Source organism: Sciurus vulgaris (assembly GCF_902686455.1).
Source record: "Sciurus vulgaris genome assembly, chromosome: 7".
NCBI classification, from domain to species: domain Eukaryota; kingdom Metazoa; phylum Chordata; class Mammalia; order Rodentia; family Sciuridae; genus Sciurus; species Sciurus vulgaris.
In genome coordinates this window covers 1,715,660-1,736,269 of record NC_136467.1, presented here as the reverse complement: position 1 = coordinate 1,736,269, position 20,610 = coordinate 1,715,660, and positions in this window count along the sequence as shown.

The window sequence follows — 20,610 nt, the reverse complement described above, 5'->3', positions numbered from 1 at the left end:
GATTTTAGGACCAGCCTGTCAGGTTTTACCAAACAGCATGGACGCAGGTCTCCTGAAGGCCCTGCTACCTTAAGTGGAGACTCTGGACTGCGTGCACGGGCTCCTTCCGTTTGCTCAGGTTTTTAATTGCTTTCAGTAGTACTTTGCAGATGGGTTACATGAGTCTTATACTTTAAAAATTTTATTTCTCAGCATTTTCCTTTTTTGGAGGTATGATTGTGATTAAAATGGTTTTCTAGCTTCATTTCCAGAATGCTTGTCACTGGTGTCCAGGACTCAGTGATCAATTCTTGCATATTGATCCCTGTAGCTTTGCCATACTTAGTTCCTGGAGATTCATTGATTGATAGATTTTATCGGATTCCACTGCCTTTTCTATCTGTAGCCCATGTCACTGGTGAAGAGAGATGGTTTTCCTTCCTTCTCTCCAATCCGGGTGCCCTTTTTTCTTTTTCCTGCCTAATAGTCCTGGAGACGACCACTAACATGATGTTGAAGAGAGGTGGCAAGAGAGACCTTCATCAGTCTGTGTACCTGGGACTCTCTTATTGGTGTCTGGTGAGCACCAGGTCTGGACTTTTAGGTAATTGTTTTGTGTTTCTTTGAATAATTATTTTTTTGCTCACAAAAATGTTACTTAATTATTGAAGACTGTGGTCTTTCAGAACTTGATCATGTTTGACCTTCTTATTTAGATCTACAGTCCACCTAGAATGGTTCTTGTGTGTTATGTGAACTGGGGAGGAGTCGCAGTTGAATTTTCTCTGAACACATGTCTCAGGGCAACCTCAAATGAAATGAGAGTTCCTGTTGGCCCCTTCTGCACTGCCACCCCTGTCCAGAGAGAACCGTCCATCTCGTTGGGTCTGCAGTTGGTCAGGTTCTGGTCTGCTCTTGGGCTTGTTTCATTTCTTGCATCTTTATGTGAAGGGTGGGTGTTCCGCAGACCTAGCTCACCCGGTTCCTCTTAGGACATCTCAAGTGTCCTTGGTACTTTGCAATGTTACTTAAATTTAGAAGCAGCAGGTAAATTTGCACACACACATGTGCACACGCACACACACCCAGCCTCTGGTGTTTGATGAGACTGTGTGGAGTCTACAGGTGTATTTGGGGAGGTGTCTCTCACCATGTTGGTTTTCTGGCCTGGGTCCTGAGTGCCACTTGGCTTATGAAGGCTTTCCCCGGTGTCCCTCACTGAGACTGCAAGTAGCAGTCTACTCCACTCTTCGGTAATTACTTGTCACCCTTTCGTAAAGCCTTCTTCCGATACTGCTCTCAATGTTACCTTTCCAAAATCCTTTTGGTCTTTGCCGGAGCTGCGCAGAGCCCGGATGTGCCGCTGGCGGCCCTGTGAGAGTCGCTCGGCCAGCAGGAGAGTGTCTCTGGGTCGTTTGGTTCTCTCCGTCGCACCCCATCTTCTGGGCTGGCAGTCTCATTTCTTTCTTTCCAGTCTGCACACAGTTCTCTTGTTCTTCCTGGTTCTCTGCTGTGACTGGAGACTGCAGTGGAGTGTCGGAAGGCCATCCCATCTGGTGTCCACGTATCGCTTCCAGGGGCACCTGGGAGCCGCTCCTCACGCCTACGAGGTGTGATGACTATGTTTCGTAGCTGAAGGAGAGAGCCCTCTACTCCCGCAACACAGGTCGAATTTGTCGAACGCATTTTCTAAGGTATTAAAGTGGTCACATTATTTTTTCCTTTTATCCTCTTAATTTCATGAATCATGGTGATTAATTTGCAGATACAGGTCGGTTTTGCCTTTCTGGAAGAGGCCGCCCTGGCTGTGACATTTCCCCACTTACACCCTGAGATGTAGTTTGCTGCCACTTGGTTTGAGGGGTGTGCACCCACGTCCATGAGGAGCCTGCTGCTTCTCTTGCGTTCTGTTTGAGGCTCTGGCATTGGTGGGCGGCCTCGGGATGAGTGGCAGGCCTCCTCCTGGAGATTTACTCACATCACTCTTAAGCCCTGGGCAGCCTTTGCTAGCGCAGCACCTGAGCCTGGGTTTTCTTGTAGAACTGTAAATTACGAACACTGGTCCTTGAGCAATGGTGTGTCTAGTGGCTTGGCCTCCAGTTCTCTTGGGTCAGGTGGCTGACATGTGCTATTTCATCAGGTTTGAATTTCATCTATGAGTGTCCTCGTGGTTTGTGCCCGTGTGATGGCCCTGCAGGCTTTCCACCCGCAAGCTGTGTCTGGACTTCACCTGCACCCAGGCCGGCTGCAGAGGAGGAACCAGCGCTCTGCAGAGACCAGGGAGGGAAGTGGCTGCCAGCCTGGAGCTCTGGCCTGTCCTGGACCCTCCTCCCTGCCCCCCAGTGGGTGAAGGGACGCTGGATAATCCCCTCTGTTATTTCTTTGATGAGTGTCTCCTCCTATTTCACTTCCTCCTCACCACAACACCTAGACACTCATTTTGTACTTGGCATAATCCCTTCCGATGTTAGTTTTCCAGTGGTGTTCCCTATCGCACTTTAGTTTTTGAGAGTTCTTTTCACTTTTGATTTCCTGTGCTTACATTGTTCTTCCTAAATCTGGGTCTATCGGATTTAGACTTTTACCAGGACTTTGCTGACCTCTGGCTTTCCTTTGACCATGGCCTCTTGAAGCTCCCTCGGGTGCTGACCCTGCTTTGGCTTTTGCTCTTGTGGATGTGGCCTTCCTGGTTTCAGTCCTGGGCTTTCTTGTGCCCCTGTACAGCCCCTTCTCTCTCCTCTCGCTTTAACTCCACAGGGAGGCCGAGGACTCCTGGGATAGCACTGGCTTTCCACCTCCTTTCCCACTGATCACAGTGGGTCTGAAAGTTTGCCATTGGTAACTAATATGCATACATGTGGCAGTTATAGACTATAACTTGGAGCACAGAATAGAAATGAAGAAAATGTTTATTAGATGCCAAGAAGAAAAGTGCATTTAAAACTGTAGCCACACTGTAATGCATGCATATTTACAGGGTCCACATGGAACCACAAGAAAATTAAAGCACTTATTTATGTTTGCTATGGTTGTGGGTGACTTTTCCTGTAGGGCTAATTTTATTTTCTTATTGTTTAATTTGTGCAGTAATTCAATACTCACACACGTACATACCTATGATACTGTCTTTATAAAGTTACAAACCCTTTTTTGTCCTTGAGATTGGCAGAGAAAACGGTGCTGATTTTAGTGCATCATTGGTGAGAGACTGGAGAAACCCCTCATGGTCCTCCGGGGTGTGCCGTTGGGAGGCTCCTCCTGGCAGACACTCAGCAGGATGGTCAAGAACCTTAAAGCAATCATGCTCTTGGGTCCCTGCTAGGACTTTCCTAAGGAAGTGACCAGTCATGCATTCACAGAGGAGTTTATGAGGATGTTCACGTGAACGCTGCTGGGAATTGCAACATTTGGAAGTGGTCTAGCCAAGGACTCGGTTGAACGAAGCATGAAATGGTCATGTGAAGAAGGGGTATATTAAGATTGACGACTTTAAAGGGATAGGTTTTTGCTTATTTGTTTTTAATCTCTGCTATTTTAATTTGCTATGTAAGCAACAGAGTAAGTGAATGCAATCTTATTTAATAGTAGCCACCCATCGACAATAGCCAGTCTCTTGGACTTGCTCAGCTCCTGCTGCACGGCGTGCTCCTACGGACCTGCTCCCCAGCCTCTGGAAGCTCAGTTGGTCCCCAGGCTGGGGTTCCTCCAGCTCTGCAGGCACCTGGATGGGGCCTCTGGCTCCGGCGCCCCCGTGTGGTCTGTCCCAGCACTGCAGCAGGGGAGCCTTGTGACCCTAAGATCCCAGCCCCAAGCATAGGAAGTGCCCTGGGGGTGAGGGGGATCTATGACCGCTGACCCTCCCTGGCCTCTCCCTGCTGTAGCTCTGTCCCTCTGTGTTTCTACCTGCCTGGAGGGAACTCTGGGCTACACTCCGTCCTTGGCAGGCTTCACACGTGCTTTTCAAAAGGACTTCAGCCATGTGCTCCCACCCCTGGGCTAAGACTGTCCAGCCAGAGCTGCAGGCCACACCCTCGTGTCCTGTTGACACTTGGAAATGTGTGTCTGGCTCATAGCAACTGCTTCATATTTCCTGAAAACATATGCGGTGATTTTTTATCATTGAGCAAAAGAAAAATTCTAAAAGTTATATGATGGTCTTCTGAAATTGTCTCCCACGTAGTATAAAATTTTTATATCATTAAGATAAAATGATACACAAGATGTATAAGGAAAATGAAGGCTTTTCCTCCATTTCCCTAGACTCAAACCTTATTTATGTGTTTTGTTGTATTTCACAAATCCACTCTTATCAATCTATCAATCTAGTATCATCTGTTTATCTGTCCTTGACCTACCATCTTTCTTTCATTTACTGATCATCTTTATCATCCATCTTCTGTCTACCTATCATCTTCTTTCCTTCATCATCATCTATTCATGGATCATTCACGATCCACCATCTCTCCAGCCTCGATCATCTATGGTCTCACCTAGCAATCATGAATCTGTCACCTTTGTACCTATCACCTGTGTATCTCTCACCTGCCTGTCACCGGTCCACCATCATCTGCGTATCTCTCACCCATCTGTCACCTGTCCACCATCATCCGCGTATCTCTCACCTGTCACCTGTCCACCGTCATCCGCGTATCTCTCACCTGTCACCTGTCCACTGTCATCCGCGTATCTCTCACCTGTCACCTGTCCACTGTCATCCGCGTATCTCTCACCTGTCACCTGTCCACCGTCATCCGCGTATCTCTCACCTGTCACCTGTCCACCATCATCTATGTATCTCTCACCTGTCACCTGTCCACCGTCATCCGCGTATCTCTCACCTGTCACCTGTCCACCGTCATCCGCGTATCTCTCACCTGTCACCTGTCCACCGTCATCCGCGTATCTCTCACCTGTCACCTGTCCACCGTCATCCGCGTATCTCTCACCTGTCACCTGTCCACCGTCATCCGTGTATCTCTCACCTGTCACCTGTCCACCGTCATCCGTGTATCTCTCACCTGTCACCTGTCCACCGTCATCTGTGTATCTCTCACCCATCTGTCACCTGTCCACCATCATCCGCGTATCTCTCACCTGTCACCTGTCCACCATCATCCGCGTATCTCTCACCTGTCACCTGTCCACCGTCATCCGCGTATCTCTCACCTGTCACCTGTCCACCGTCATCCGCGTATCTCTCACCTGTCACCTGTCCACCGTCATCCGCGTATCTCTCACCTGTCACCTGTCCACCGTCATCCGCGTATCTCTCACCTGTCACCTGTCCACCGTCATCTGTGTATCTCTCACCCATCTGTCACCTGTCCACCATCATCCGTGTATCTCTCACCTGTCACCTGTCCACCGTCATCCGCGTATCTCTCACCTGTCACCTGTCCACCGTCATCCATGTATCTCTCACCTGTCACCTGTCCACCGTCATCCGCGTATCTCTCACCTGTCACCTGTCCACCGTCATCCGTGTATCTCTCACCTGTCACCTGTCCACCGTCATCCGTGTATCTCTCACCTGTCACCTGTCCACCGTCATCCGTGTATCTCTCACCTGTCACCTGTCCACCGTCATCCGTGTATCTCTCACCTGTCACCTGTCCACCGTCATCCGTGTATCTCTCACCCATCTGTCACCTGTCCACCATCATCCGCGTATCTCTCACCTGTCACCTGTCCACCATCATCCGCGTATCTCTCACCTGTCACCTGTCCACCATCATCCGCGTTTCTCTCACCTGTCACCTGTCCACCATCATCCACGTATCTCTCACCCATCTGTCACCTGTCCACCATCATCCGCGTTTCTCTCACCTGTCACCTGTCTACCATCATCTATGTATCTCTCACCTGTCACCTGTCCACCGTCATCTGTGTATCTCTCACCCATCTGTCACCTGTCCACCATCATCTGCGTTTCTCTCACCTGTCACCTGTCTACCATCATCTATGTATCTCTCACCTGTCACCTGTCCACCATCATCCGCGTATCTCTCACCTGTCACCTGTCCACCATCATCTGCGTATCTCTCACCTGTCACCTGTCCACCATCATCTGCGTTTCTCTCACCTGTCACCTGTCTACCATCATCTATGTATCTCTCACCTGTCACCTGTCCACCATCATCCGCGTATCTCTCACCTGTCACCTGTCCACCATCATCTGCGTATCTCCCATCTGTCACCTGTCCACCATCATCTGTGTATCTCTCACCTGTCACCTGTCCACCATCATCTGCGTTTCTCTCACCTGTCACCTGTCCACCATCATCTATGTATCTCTCACCTGTCACCTGTCCACCATCATCCGCGTATCTCCCACCCATCTGTCACCTGTCCACCATCATCTGCGTTTCTCTCACCTGTCACCTGTCTACCATCATCTGTGTATCTCTCACCTGTCACCTGTCCACCATCATCCGCGTATCTCCCACCCATCTGTCACCTGTCCACCATCATCTGCGTTTCTCTCACCTGTCACCTGTGCACCATCATCTGTGTATCTCTCACCTGTCACCTGTCCACCATCATCCGCGTATCTCCCACCCATCTGTCACCTGTCCACCATCATCTGCGTTTCTCTCACCTGTCACCTGTCCACCATCATCTGCGTTTCTCTCACCTGTCACCTGTGCACCATCATCCGCGTATCTCTCACCTGTCACCTGTGCACCATCATTTCTCTCTCTCACCTATGTCATCTCTCCAGCCCTCCGCCTGTCCCTTCCCCATGCAGACCACACAGGTCACTGTGCACCTCTGTCTTTCCTCTTAGTGGATGCTTTTCCTCCCGTGGTGATCACTCTTTAGCATGGTCCCTCTCCTTCTCATGGACATTCTGTTGTCCTTACTCTCTGACTGCAGCAGTGCTACAGAAAGCTGTGATCACCTGGCCCCATGCTGGCCTTCCTTTCAGAGGCCGCACCCTCCGAGATGTGTGCCCTTGTCACTGGCTCGTGTACTTTGTTTCTTCACCAGGCATAGGTGTGGCCAGCTCGGGGCTGCAGGGAGAGCCCAGCTCCACGCTGTCCTGCCACTGCCAGGCCTCTGTGTGAATCCTCCCAGCTCTGGTGGCCAAGGGCATCCGGCGTCCTTCAGCACTGTCACGACCAGCGTGACCAAACTCTTGGGTCTGGCGAGGGGCGAAGAGGGATTGGAAGATGAAGATTCACAGACAGATCTTGAAGATGAAGCTGGGGTCAGGTGGAGCCTGCTCTCTGGTGGAGATGCAGATCTAAAGAGTTACGCCAGCAATCTTTATGTAAGTGTGTCTCATTATCAGGTTAAAGGCTATGCAACCATTATTCTTCGTATTCAGGAAAGTTCCAGAAACCAGGACATCTATAAGCTTTTCCACAGTTGCAATCCACAGTTGCAAAGTGCAATGTCAGGAGCTTTGTGTAGCTCTCAGGAAAGTCCATTGTATAAGGTTACTGTAAGGCGACTGGTGAAACCTTGGGGTTGTCAAGCTTCCTTCCCAGGAGCTGTGTGCCTGAGATCAAGGTCGGAGCTGATAGGGCCCTTGCACAGCCTCCTCATGCAAGGCATTGCCACAGCCGCTGAGCATGCTGTGCTCTCCTTGCACAGGACCATTCCCAGGTACCGGGCAGGCCACAGCCTTGAGGTCATCAGAGAGCCCTGATCTCAGTCACTGCTCTCCCCTCCTCTGTCACCACTCCCATGCACCAGTGGCTTCCGTTTCTTCCTCTGGGAGTGGCTCACAGCGCCTCTCCTGGTCTGGATCTGTCAGCCCTTGGGAACTCCGCCAGGGCCTGTTGCTTGCCATTTGTGCCCATGTTCTGTGGCACACTGCTCTGCTGGTTTCCAGCTGTGTTCCTGGGGCGCCCACAGGCCAGCACCTCCCCCTCTTTGGCAGCTGGCCGTCGGCAGCCCTGGTGTCCATGGATGGCTTCCTCCTCCCAGGTGCCTTTCACAGGTGGTGCAGTTGGCCTTAAGGTCTCCCCACTGGCTGTTCACCTGCCTGTGAACCTCCCCGTGTGCTGCCTGTGTGCTGACTGCTCGGACCCTTGGGGCCCCTGGGCCCAAGGTCTCAGTCACGCTGACCACGGGCCGTGGAATCCCAGGAGGAACCTGGCTTGAGCGCACGCGTGATAACTGACGTGACAGATTGTTGAGACTAACAAGCAGACTGGGCGCACTGTAGCTCAGCTCCGTTGAACAAAATGGTGTGTGTGCGTGGTGTGTGCGTGGTTTGTGCTCATGTGCTCGCATGTGGGTGGGCGGGTGTGGGTTTTCTGCATGCAGAGAGCAATGAGGCTCTGAACGCCACAGGGCTGCGTCTGGTGAAGGGAAGCCAGGCCCCTTTTCTGCGTTCACTGTTCTACTGGTGTCGTCTGTGTGGTCAACAGAAGGGTAACAGCTAGCGACTCTCCTTGACTTAGGCAAAGTGTCCCAGTTAGCTTTGTCTTTAGGCTGCTGTGTTTGTACCGTAGTGAGGAGAAACTTTACAAGTGGGTCAGTTTGTGGGTGTTCTTTGCAAGGACTCGATAAAGAGCACAGGAGCCTGTTTTTGGATTAAGGACGAGCACTTGGCTTTGGGTTCGCTCCTCCTGCCCCGTTAAGCAGTCAGTACAGGGTTGCTGAAGGTGAGCGGGCTGAGCAGTAGGTGCCGTCTCCATTCATCCCTCAGCAGCTCATCCCAGGAAGCACTGCTGGCTTGTGCCCTCCACCGTCCAGTTCCTGGGCCTGCAGGCCTATTGCCTGCCCTTCGGCCATTAGCAAGGATGGGGGCGTCCCGGAGGGGGAGGAGCCAGCGGTAGGGTGTGCTCAAGGCCCCACTCCGCCCTAAGGTGGAGACACTGGAGGAAGTCCTGCAGGTGGAGCTGGGCTGCTCTGCAGGGAGGGGCCATGCCGTGTGCTGTCCCAGAGGCAGAAGCAGGAGGGCGCTTGGGGTTCCATGGACACTGCCCACAGGGGAGCCCTCACCCAGCGGTGGACGCCAGGGAGCGGCAGGATGGCACCATGCACCCAGCTGCGCTGTGGCCCTGCAGCTGCTCATCATTGTATGACCCGGTGTCTGACTCCTCACGGAAGCAGGGCCATGATGAGTCTGAGAGGGAAGCCTGTGCCCCACAGCCACCCCAGTGCCACCTGGGCACCCCCTGGGTGCTGCCTGCCACGGAGCCTTGCCCCTTCTCCTCCACGGCCACAGGATGGCTCCAGGATTTCTGTGATCAACCCCACCCCTGGCCACCACGCGCCTGCTTGTGGGCTGGCGTGTGACCTGTGATGGGCGGGTGCTCCTGTCTCCTTTCTCTGGGACACAGTGGTACAGGCTGGGAGGCAGAATAATCAGAATGTAGAATATGTGTCCACGGTGTGTGGGATGCAGAGTGTGCATGTGAGCACATGTGTGTGGTGCTGTGTGTGTGCACGTGTGCGTAATGCATACAGTTCTGTGTGTGAGCATGTGGGTGCTGCCTGTGTGTGTGCATGCACGCTGTCTCTGTGTGTGGTGCGTGTTTGTACACGTGTGTGCATGCACGTGGCATCTCTGTGCCTGTGTGTGGTCCTGAGTGTGTGTGCAGATGAGTGCACGTGTATGTGCATGCCCATTCTGTTTGTGTGGTGCCTGTGTTCATGTGTGTATGTGCATGCACGTGGTGTCTCTGTGTGTGAGCATGCATGTAGTGTGGGCATGTGTGTGTTTGCATGTGCAGTCTGTGTGGTGTGTCCCCCTGTTAAGAGATGATGGCGTTGTGTGTCCTGTGGCTGATGAGTAATGGATCATCGTTTCCCATCTTGATGTCTCAGGACGGAGCCAAGGATAGGCAGCTCTGTAAGGAAGGAGCTGAACTGAGGGTAAAGCCACCTCAACTTGTCCGCGGTCCTGCCTTGTCCTTCCTCCGAGTGTGAATGGCAGGGAGGAGACCTCCTCACCTGCCATGGTGTTTGGATATGGAGGTTATTAGCCTCGTCTCCTGTGCATCCATGCCAGGGTGCAGGGACACGGTGCCACCGTGTCATTGATCTGCTGCGGTTCCTACAGCCTTGTCACCTCGGTCAGTGTTGTCGTATGTGGCCGCTCCACCAAGGCAGGTCCTGGAAGGCCAACATTGTGGTCATCGGCAGTGGCCGGCCAGCCTCACAGGCCCAGCCGGACCTCCCACATCCCTCCCTTTGCAGGTGGCTGCCCTGCTCGCTGACCGTCAGGGAGGCAAGAGAAGACCAGCCGTCTTGGCATGGGCACGGGCAGCAGGGGCTCACCTCTGCAGCCTGCCCGGCAGGCACAGCTTTGTGGAGGCCTCTGTGGATGCTGCTCATCAGTGAAGATGTAACTTCTTTCTCACTTTGGGTGTTTCTCTGTTTTCTATAATAGCAGAGTACAGTTGCTGACATCCTGTGGCTGTACAGCCCTGCTTTTACTGGTCCTCTGTGATGGACACTTGTTGATCACTTCTCACTGTTCTGCATCTCCTGCACAGAAGCGCTCTCCTCCCGCCCCAAAGCCTCATCAGCAGTGTGTGGCCATGAACACCCCAGTTCTGCAGGCCTCCAGTTGTTGAGGGGACACCCGTTTCCACTCAAGCCGCATGCTTGAACACCCACTTCCTGTTGGCTTTGTTGTCAAAATCTAGTTGGTGTGGAGCCCTGGGTTTAATCCCCATGGACACCAGAAAATTAATTGGAATGTTGACTATTGGTACATAAAAGTGTTATATTAACGCCATGGGGAAATATAACAAAATGACACAAATCAGAAGAAATCTGGGTCCACTTGAACGGGAAAGAGCACGGTGCTGCCTGAGGGTGTCAGCTGCAGAGGCCTGGTGTCAGGAGATCTGCCACAGGAAGCACCATTCTTTAAGTGGGAATCACAGGTTTTGGAAGGAGGCCCAGTGAAATCCAGGGAATAGAGCTGAGAGGCAGTGCTCCTGCCCTGCCGGGCCGTGTGGACCCCAGGCCGGCGGAAGCCCCGACCCCAGCGTGCTGAGCACTCTACAAACACGTACCAGCCCACGCCGGGCAGCTGATCCTGGAAAGCGACACACAGATGGTCCCACGGTCATCGTCCTACAGAAACTACAAGACCTTTAACAATCAATCCACTGTGGCCGGAAGTCCAAGCACGCTTTGATCTTTGAGCAGCAGGACGGGTGAAGAGGACTGCCTGGCTCCTGGCTAGGCGCAGACCATCGCCCAATGCTCTGGGCCTCGCCCGACCCCCACACCTAGAGGCCGCGGGCTCTTCTGCTCCCAGGGCTCCTGCTTTCAGTCTAGGGCCTCTGCGCCCGGCCTCCCTGCCAGGTGTGGAGTGAGCCTGCCTCGGCTGTCCCTGGGCAGGCTGCAGCTCGCCTCCCTCCCCTCTGCCATTCTCCTGAGATGAGTGGACTTTGGGCGTCGGCCCTCTACCTGTGATGAGCTGCCACTGACCGGGGGGGGGGGGGAACGAGGGTGACCGGGAGGCCAGTCTGCAATGGCACAGAAGTGAAAGGCCGTCATCATGTGACCCTGCGGCAGGCTTGTCTCTGAGGAGAGGACAAGGGATCACTCACACTGTCCATGCCAGACATACAGCTGGACTGTGCAGCACACACAGGTTCTGAGAGCCACCTGGAATCACGGAGCCCTGACTTGGGGACAGCAATGTGCAGGACTTGGAAAATACTGGCATGAAGTGACCAGGAGTGCTTTGAAGGAGGACTCCTGGGTCTCTTGCTGCCCAGCGTGGCCAGCTGTAGTTGCTGTAGTTGTGTTGCTGGGGTTTGAACCCAGGGCCCCAAACACTCTACCACTGAGCTACAGCCAGGTCTTACTCCTGGTTTTTAGAGCCTTTTAATTGACAGCTGGTAATGGAGAAGTGTGTGGCATCCCGTGTGGAGCTGGATACATGCACGCATGGTGCATGGCCATGGTGTGGCTGCCGCGGGTAGCCACCTGGTGAGAGCCATTGAAGCCCCGCTGGCTTCTTGGACAGGCAGTCCAGGTCTGCCCTGTTGCCCTGGTGTGCTGCAGAGCCTCAGGACCAACACCATGGTCCAGTGCAAGCCTGGACCTGTGAATGGCCCAGCCCTCTGCCCGCAGCCAGGAAGTGGGAAGGGAGCATGTCTCGTCCTGGTGTCTCTCTGTTGCTGTGCCGACAATGGTGGCTCCGCTGCAGCCAGCGCCTGCTCGGCTCTCCGCCCAGGGGGGGACACCCCATGGCAGCCCCGGGCCACAGTGGCTGCCCTCCGAGGACCTCCTCCCACCAGCACTTTGGGTCAATGTGCATCCCCAGAGGCAGGGCAGAAGCAGCAGGGAGGGGAGCCTGGGCAAATGGCGCGTCCGTCCTCCCCATGCTGCTCAGCAAGGCCCACACCGTGGAGCCAGGGGACTTTGGGGCTGCTGTCAGGGGTCGGCTTCCTGTCGCTGAGACCAGGGGAGGCCCGAGCCCTCTCCAGGCATAGCCAGGGCCTCTGCCCTCGTTCCCCACCGGGGCTGCATGGGGAGCATCCTGGGGCCCAGCATGAGATCACTGAGAAGGGCCTGTGAGCTGGTCTTTGAGGTTCCCAGGTGACCTCAGCTGGCATCCTGCAGGGCCAGAGCCCTGCACTGGAGGCTTGGCGCTTCCACGGCCACTGTGGGGCCCATCTCCCCTCGGCTGCTCCAGGAGTTCTGAGGGCCTGGGTCTACATCCAGGTGACCTTCCTGTGCTCAGTGGACCCGGACACCAGAGAGGCTGCCGATGAGCAGCATAACTGCGCGTGCCTCGAGGTGTGCGGCAGCAGAGGCTCTCGCCACCGAGCAAGCAGAATCAACCCCGGGGCCCTCAGCTGCGCGAGGGGCGTTTCCCACCATCTTGGCATGTGGCTCAGTCCAGCTGCATGGCTGTGGACCTCAGGTCAGGCTTCCCCTGGAGTGACAGCCCTGCTGCAGAGAAGTCCTGGCCCTGCCTCTGGGGACCTGGGGTGGTGGAATTCCTGGGGAACTTCACAGGAGCGAGGTGAGAAGCCTTCCAGTCACTTCGGGTTAGTTTAGAAGGGTGATCTCTTTTCTCCATCTCTAAGGATGAGAAGAAATCACCTTAAGTCTTGAAATGGCTGCATCACTGGTATTGACCTTGTGCCCCACAGGCAGAGTCTGTAGGGTGGGGCCTCTTGGTGGCTTGGAATGTGAGCCTCAGTTTCTGCTTCTTAAATGGCCCCAAGGTGTGGAGCTCATCGGGGGCCGTGGAGTAATAGGCTGCAGGTGTGTGGAGCTTTCCGCACGGCGCTCTCTGCACGGCGCTCTGCTCGGAGCCCACGTGGTGAGCTCTCAGTGAGTACTAGCTGTTGCTGGCAATGCTCTGGTCAGGCTGTGACCGGAGGAGATGGTCCTTCGTCCTCGATAGGGTCACAATCCAGAAGAAATGGAGTCCACAGCTGCTGTCCTGCCCTTGCATGCCAAGCACCAGACTGGCACTCTTAGGTGACACCAGGTGGGACAAGCCAGGAGGAGAGGAGGAAGCCAGGCAGGAGGAGCATGGCCTGGGGAGCCGTCTCACTCAGGACGGGAGGTCATGGGGCTGGAGACGCCGAAGGGGAACAAGGTCCCTCGGCCACAGCTCATCAGCAGGAGCCGCCCGCTCCCTGCTCTGCAGGCCCTGGGCCTTTCCTTCAGGACGGAGAGGGCTCCCACTGCAGAGACCAGCAGCCCCCACCCAATACGCCCTTTCTGATCCCAGGAGCTCTGTGGGAGACCCACCTGGCCAGGGTGGGGGACTGCCCACTGTTTACCTGCTTGGAAATACATTATGAGGGTTTTCTTGATTTTTAAAAACTCTGGGAAACCAGCCTCAGCAGGACACACTGTCTAATTCCATCCAGATGTTTCCCGGAGTCAGACTCCCAGAGCGCGACGGCAGTGCCGAGCACGGGGACTCAGTGTCGAGGGGCCGGAGCCTGCGGGGCAGAAGGCAGGCTCCGGCAGAGGTGGTGGGACTGCAAGGTGGTGTCAGTGCGCCTGTGCCCCTGACCTGCCCACCAAGGAGGGCTAACATGGCAAGTGTGCCCCCGCACCCCGTCCAGCTGCTGTGTGGCGTCCCAAGGGCTGACTGACCCGAGTGGGCTGGGCGGAGGGTGCCCACAGCACGGTGGCAGCCGCCTGTCCTGGCCACCCTCGGGTCACTCCTGGCTTCCCTTTCCAGCCTCACACCGTCTCGGTCACTTCTGGCCGTGGGCAGGAGGAAAGCTGTGGTCATCACCCGAGCTGTCTCCGCCCTCCCATCCCAGTTCTAACACATCTGCCGCCGAGGGAGGCACCCAGGCAGGCTGCGAGGAGGCGAACCCGGGACCAGCGGTCCACCTGGCCCAGCGCCAGATGTCACACTCAGGTGGCCTTCGTCGGAAGCTGCCGTTGGCCTGACTCCTCCCAGAGGAGGTCTTCTCAGCCGCACGACCTGACACAGGACCTGCAACCCTGTCCACCTGGCCCGAGCTCCCAGTGGCCCGGCCTCTGTGCAGAAGGCTGCAGGCGCTGAAGGCTTCACGCCCTCCGCAGGGGGACCCTCACCCTCAGCTCACACAGGCCAGGCGTCCCGCAGAGCCGAGCTGAGCCAGGCTAAGGAGGCCCGGCTGGCGCTGTGCTACTGCCGGACAGGGCCTGCAGCCACTGGAGGAGGAACCACTGCCCAGCAAGCGCTGGGGACGTGGAGTTCCTGTTGGCCACTTGAGACATGCAGACAAATAGAATCTCCCAGATCCTTTCTTTCTTCAGTGGGGGGTTTTCCCCAGAGAAGAGCAGTGGTCACAGAATAACGCAGGAGAGAGCACAGGCCACACCGAGGTGGAAATCAGTCACCCGCTGCAGGGGCCACAAGAAGCTTCCTCGAGGGGGCCCCGGAGTGTGGACCAGGAGGTGACGCGGTCTGGGGGAGACAGAGCAGGCGTTCCGCCTGCCAGGGCCCACAGCCCTTCCAGGCGCCCATTGGCATCTTGTTGGTCTTCATACCCCAGTGCTGGCCAGCTGACTGATGGGAAAAAGAAATGTCTGGAGAATAAATGAACGAGCTCTGTGTCCCTGGAAGCTCTGTGTCCTTGGAACGAGGCTCTGCTGTTCTGGTGGGGATGATCCTTGATATGCGGCTTGAATATAGGTTGTCTCACCTGGATCTTGACAGGAGCCCTGTGGGGCGTCCACTGCTCTGACTCACAGCTAACAGAGGAGCCCACGCAGGGGAAGGGGAGCCATTGCCAAGGTCCCTCCACTACCTGGACCAGGAAGGGGCCTGGCGCCCGGGCTGCAGATCTGGCCCAGGCTCCCCGCCGGCCATGGCTTTCTCTGCTGCTTGGCCTGCATGTTGTCCTCCTGGGGAAAGTGTGGCCAGTGCTGCAGAATAGCAGCCCATGTTCCCACAGTGACGTGACCTGAGAAGCATCTGTAACAAATAAATTCCCCCATGCAACAATCATAGAACCAAATATGAACAAGTCACCTGACACGGAGAGAGCGTCTACGCCAGCCTGTGCTCGCGCAGCCGCCACTACAGGGCAGGACACTCTCCAGGCTTTATGTACCGTGGGTTCTTCACGCCTGCAGCATTTTTCCCTAGGTGAGCTCTTCTTGTGGATTTAATACGCAAAAAGACACAGATATTTCTGTCACTTTGCCACCTGTCATAAGGGAGCTCTGCAAACACAGTCGTCAGCCACCGTGATGTCACAGTCAGTGAGGGGCAGCGTGGACAGTGGCCCTGCCGAGTACCCCAGCGTGTGCTCTGGTCTTATGATGTTCTTCTAATGCAGTTGACTGAAAATTGACCTCCAAGACAGGGTTTAAATGGACCTCTCATGCTTACATGTTGAGTTCAGATAAAAAGCCTGAGTGGATGGAAAGAGAGGGACAAGGACTATAACTGGGTGGCAGCAGGCCCAGGGTGCCTGCCGCCTGTCACCAGGGAGGTGCGTGGTGGTGCTGCTGGGCACCCCCTGCTGGTCCTCCAGGAATCCTCCTGCCCCTGCGCATGCAGCGCCACAGTGTGCTCCGCACCTTAGAAAATCACCCACTTCACGGCAACAGTCTGATCTGGGGTGGCAAGGGCCAGACACACCTCCCATCCAGCCTTTCTCCCCAACCAGTGATCAGAAATCAGCCGGAAGCCCAGGTTTAACATGACCACTGCAGGGGGCCTGGCCTGGCTTCAGGAAGGGCTGTGACATCCTTCTGCACAGAGCCGTCCCTCCAGCGTGGACAGGGCACCCCCTGCTGTCCACACGGGAGGCCTCGTCTTCAGGTGGAAAGGAGGAAGAGCCGGAAGAGCGGTGCTTCCTGTGAAGGTCACAGCATCAACCCCGCGCCCAGCTCTTCACGAGCGGGCAGCTGCACCTCCAACCGGCCTGCTGTGGCAGGCCTGGCGCAGGAGCCCCACCTCCCGGCACCCACGCCCTCTGTCTTCGCCTGCCCCAAGCCTGGCGTCTTTCCTCTCTGCCTCCCTCCTTCCTCCGGCTGATCAGATTTTGGCGATGACTTTTTCTGACTCCAGATGAGGTTCTTAGGCCCCAGGCTGCTCCTTCCGCCGTGAAATGAAGGCAGAGTGTCCGCAAGGCAGGGACCCTGAGAAGGGCAGTGGCAGGCAGAGCAGGCCAGCGGCCCAGGCGCACGGCCCTCAGTAAGAGGTGACCGCAGGCCCTCTCCCAGGCGTCTCTCCCAGCGACACCCGGGGCCAGCTCCCTGGTCGCACGGCCAGGAGCCCAGTGCTGGTCACTCTGCACTGCAGGTTGGGCCAGAGCAGAGCTTGAGGCAGGAGCACACTTGGGCGGGAGCCTTCGGGAGTCCCTACAAAGGACACTGCGGCAGCTCCTCCAAATGCCAACTCCATGCCAAAAGTGTCTCATGCCAGCCAATGGGCTCCGTGACCGCTGACTCACGTGCTCGCCTGACTCCCTGTCCTTGATGGGCTTTCTGCCATGATGGGACAGAGGTGGACGATTCAGGTGAACGTCCGCCTGCGATGAGGATGCTGTCCGACGGACCTCAGCCACTGCTCTCAGAGTCCAGCGCCTGGTCCTTCCCTGGGTCATCAGGGAGACTTGCTAAGTGGCGTGCTTCTCACCACTCAGCTGGGGACTAGGCGCCAGCGGGTCAGATGCACCACTGGTGCGTTCCCCACCAGCCTCCAGGGCCCTGTGATTTTTTTGCCATGAATGTGCTGCTTACTTCCGACTCTCTTGCAGCTCATCCTCAGGATGCATGAAGGTCCCGTCTGCAGCTGGGGCACAGGTGCCCTGCCTCCCAGGAGCCTGGCTGTCCCGGGGGGTTCCCGACACCAAGCTCACAAACCCGAGGTTTCCACTGACAAAGGGAGGTGGGCTTTGGCGCCCGAGTTTAAAGGCGCTGCCGGAGCACATTAGTCCCCAGCTCCGGGTGATGAGATTCTCCGCTCATCTCTTTTTGAATTTGCATTATTTCAATCGTACACAAGGCGAGGTTGTGTAAATCATCACACCCTTGTAAACTGTAATGTTCAAACGTGGAAAACCACCCCGCTGCCAGACACCGCTGCTTGTGCTCACTCAGGACCCCGGGTGGCAGCATCTGGTTGTCTGACATGTGGGGAGTCTGAGCCCCAGTGGAGGCGACCTTCAGACCGTCCCGGGTTCGGTCCTGTGCCCTGAGGCTGGGGGGTTCCCTCAGACGGACGAGGCTGTCAGCTCTCAGACACAGTTGAGATGACGGGGACGGGAACGCAGGGTGAGCGGCGGCTCTATGTCAGGGACAGAGGAGTCAGAGCTGTGGGGCTGATTCGTGTCCATCCTACGTGGGCTCCTGCTCGGAGGAAAGAGTGAGGGCCTTGCAGAGGCCCTCGGCGACCCACCTGAGTGCAGGCCACACTCAGAGGTTCCAACCCAGCTGGCTGGGACAGGACCTTTCTCCACATGCGCCTGTGGACACCATAGGAACTCGTTAAGCCACTCCTCCTGGTAACCAGGACTTTCTCCGTGTGCGAGAGGCAAAGCAGAAAGAGCTCCGAGTTGATGCTCTTGTCCAGAGGCCCTGAGTTCTCGGAGTTGACATCATCTAGTGGGTGGTCCCAACATCTTTTTTTTTTTTTTTATTATTCATTGTACACAAATGGAGTATAACTATTGTTTCTCTGGCTGTACACGAAGTGGACTCCTACCATTTGCATATTCATACATTATCTTTCCTTCCCCTGTCCCCTCCCCACCCCTCATGTTTGTCTACATAATCCATCCTTCCTCCATTCTTCCCTTACCTCCACCTGCTCCCATTATGTATCATCAACCACTTATCAGAGAAATCATTCCACCTTTGGTCTTTTGGTATTGGTTATTTGACTTAGCATGATGTTCTCCAACTCCATCCATTTACCTACAAATGCCACAATTTTATTCTACTTTATGACTGAGTAATATTCCATTGTATATATATGCCACAGTTTCTTTATCCATTCATCTACTGAAGGGCATCTAGGTCAGTTTCACAATCCAGCTATTGTGAACTGAGCTGCTATGAACATTGATGTGGCTGTATCTCTGTAGTATGCTGATTTTAAGTCTTTTGGGTATATGCCAAGGAGTGGAACAGCTGGGTCAAATGGTTGTTCCATTCCAAGCTTTCTGAGGAATCTCCACACTGCTTTCCAGAGTGGCTGCACCAATTTGCAACCCCACCAGCAATGTATGAGTGTACCTTTTCCCCACATCCTCCCCAACACCTATTGTTACTTGTATTCTTGGTGATAGCCATTCTAATTGGGGTGAGATGAAATCTTAGAATAATTTCAATTTGCATTTCTCTTATTACTAGAGATGGTGAACATTTTTTCATATGTTTGTTGATTGCTCGTAGATCTTCTTCTGTGAAGCGTCTGTTCATTTCCTTAGCCCATTTGTTGATTGGGCTATTTGTATTCTTGGTGTAGAGTTTTTTGAGTTCTTTATAGATTCTGGAAATTAGTGCTCTATATGAAGTATGAGTGGCAAAGATTTTCTCCCACTCCGTAGACTCTCTCTTCACGTTGCTGATAGTTTCCTTTGCTGAGAAAAATATTTTTAGTTTGAATCTATCCCAGTTGCTGATTCCTGCTTTTATTTCTTATACTTCTGGAGTCGATGTTGATGACCCCTGGTCCTCAGCTGACAAGGTGAAGATGTGGACCTACTTTTTCTTCTATTAGGTGCAGGGTCACTGGTCTGATTTCTAGTCCTTGACCAACATCTTTTAGGTAGTGTTCCCAAGGGGAATTTCAACCAAGTCCATGAGATTTCTCAGCTGCTCGGGGACTTTAGTACACATGAGTGCAGTCACCTTGACTGGCGTCCATGGCAATCTCCCCTAGAATCCTCTGTGTGCTCACCTCCCGGCCACTGTGGAAGGAGAGTCCCCACACCCAGAAACGAGGAATCCCTGGGAATGATGTTCTGGGAGGCTCTTGAGAACATCAGCGTTTTAGAGCAGTAGGAAGACAATGAAGCTGTTTAGAATCACACTGCGTGTCATGGCTGAGCCTGGGCAGCAGCACAGGGAGCCACGTCCTGTGATGCGCGCGGTCCCTGAGCAATGGGCTGCTTCTCTCTTTCTGACCAGGACAGCTGAGGGCTCTTTTCTACAACAGAAGAGAGAAGAACTTGGAGTCTCAACTTTGGGAGGAAACAGATGAAATCCATCTGAAAGCTGCATCTAGTCCTGGAACAGTCACGGACGTGCGCAGCGTTGGGACGGTGGTGCCAGCTGTTGTGCAGTTCTGAAAACAAGGAGAAACAAGTTGCCACCGACCTGTCACCCCAGAAATCTGGTGTGCTTTCCTGTCCCCGGGTGTGCTCCTGCATGGTCTTGGAGGCCACACCACCCAAATCGGGACGCGCTCTCGGCCAGCAGCCCTGGCCCGAGGGTCTCACCAGGCAGAATCAGCTCTGCCCTCGCTGGTCCCCTGCCCTCTCCCCACGTGGGGAGCTGTTGGTCCGTCGGGCCTTCCGGTGACTCGGGCACTTTTGAGAAGGACAGTCAGTTATTTTGCAGATGCTTGACTGAGCTCCGCCCTTCGTGTCCTCGTGCCTGGGTCCAGGTCCACACGGGGTCAGGTTCTTGCTGCGTCCCTGGGGTGCGTGCTGTGTGTCTCCTGGCTGGTGACAACTGTTCCGGTGACCAGATAGGGGGTGTCAGCTAGGCTTCCTCGCAGCGAGGGCTTCTCTGCACAGGCGTGGAATCCATCACTCCTGGTGAAAGTGACATGAAGCTTCAGGCAAGTTAGAAGTAGGGGACGTCCCCAGGCTAGTAAAGCAAAGGACCAAGAAACTCCAGCCAGTGACACAGAGGCGGGTACCAGGTGCTGCCCAGATCAGGAGCCAGCAAAGACGTCCCCTCACCGAGTCAGCCAGCACTGCCCTGAGGCGCCAACCAGGGCCTAGGAGTGGTTGGCCTAAAGTGGCCGTTGTCTCTTTATTCATTCGACCTACCTGTGCCATTTGCTTATAAATAAATCCAGATAGGAAGAAGTGAGCTGCTTTATTTTCAGGGAAGATAATGCAATGGAATTTATAAAATCTGTTAGCATGAATAAAATCAGTAAGTTACAGGAGAAATGACCAATATTCAAAATAAACTGTAATTCTATAAAATACTGGCAACAGATACTGGGAAGTCATAGTAAAAACTGCAGTTCCCTTCACAAGAACATAG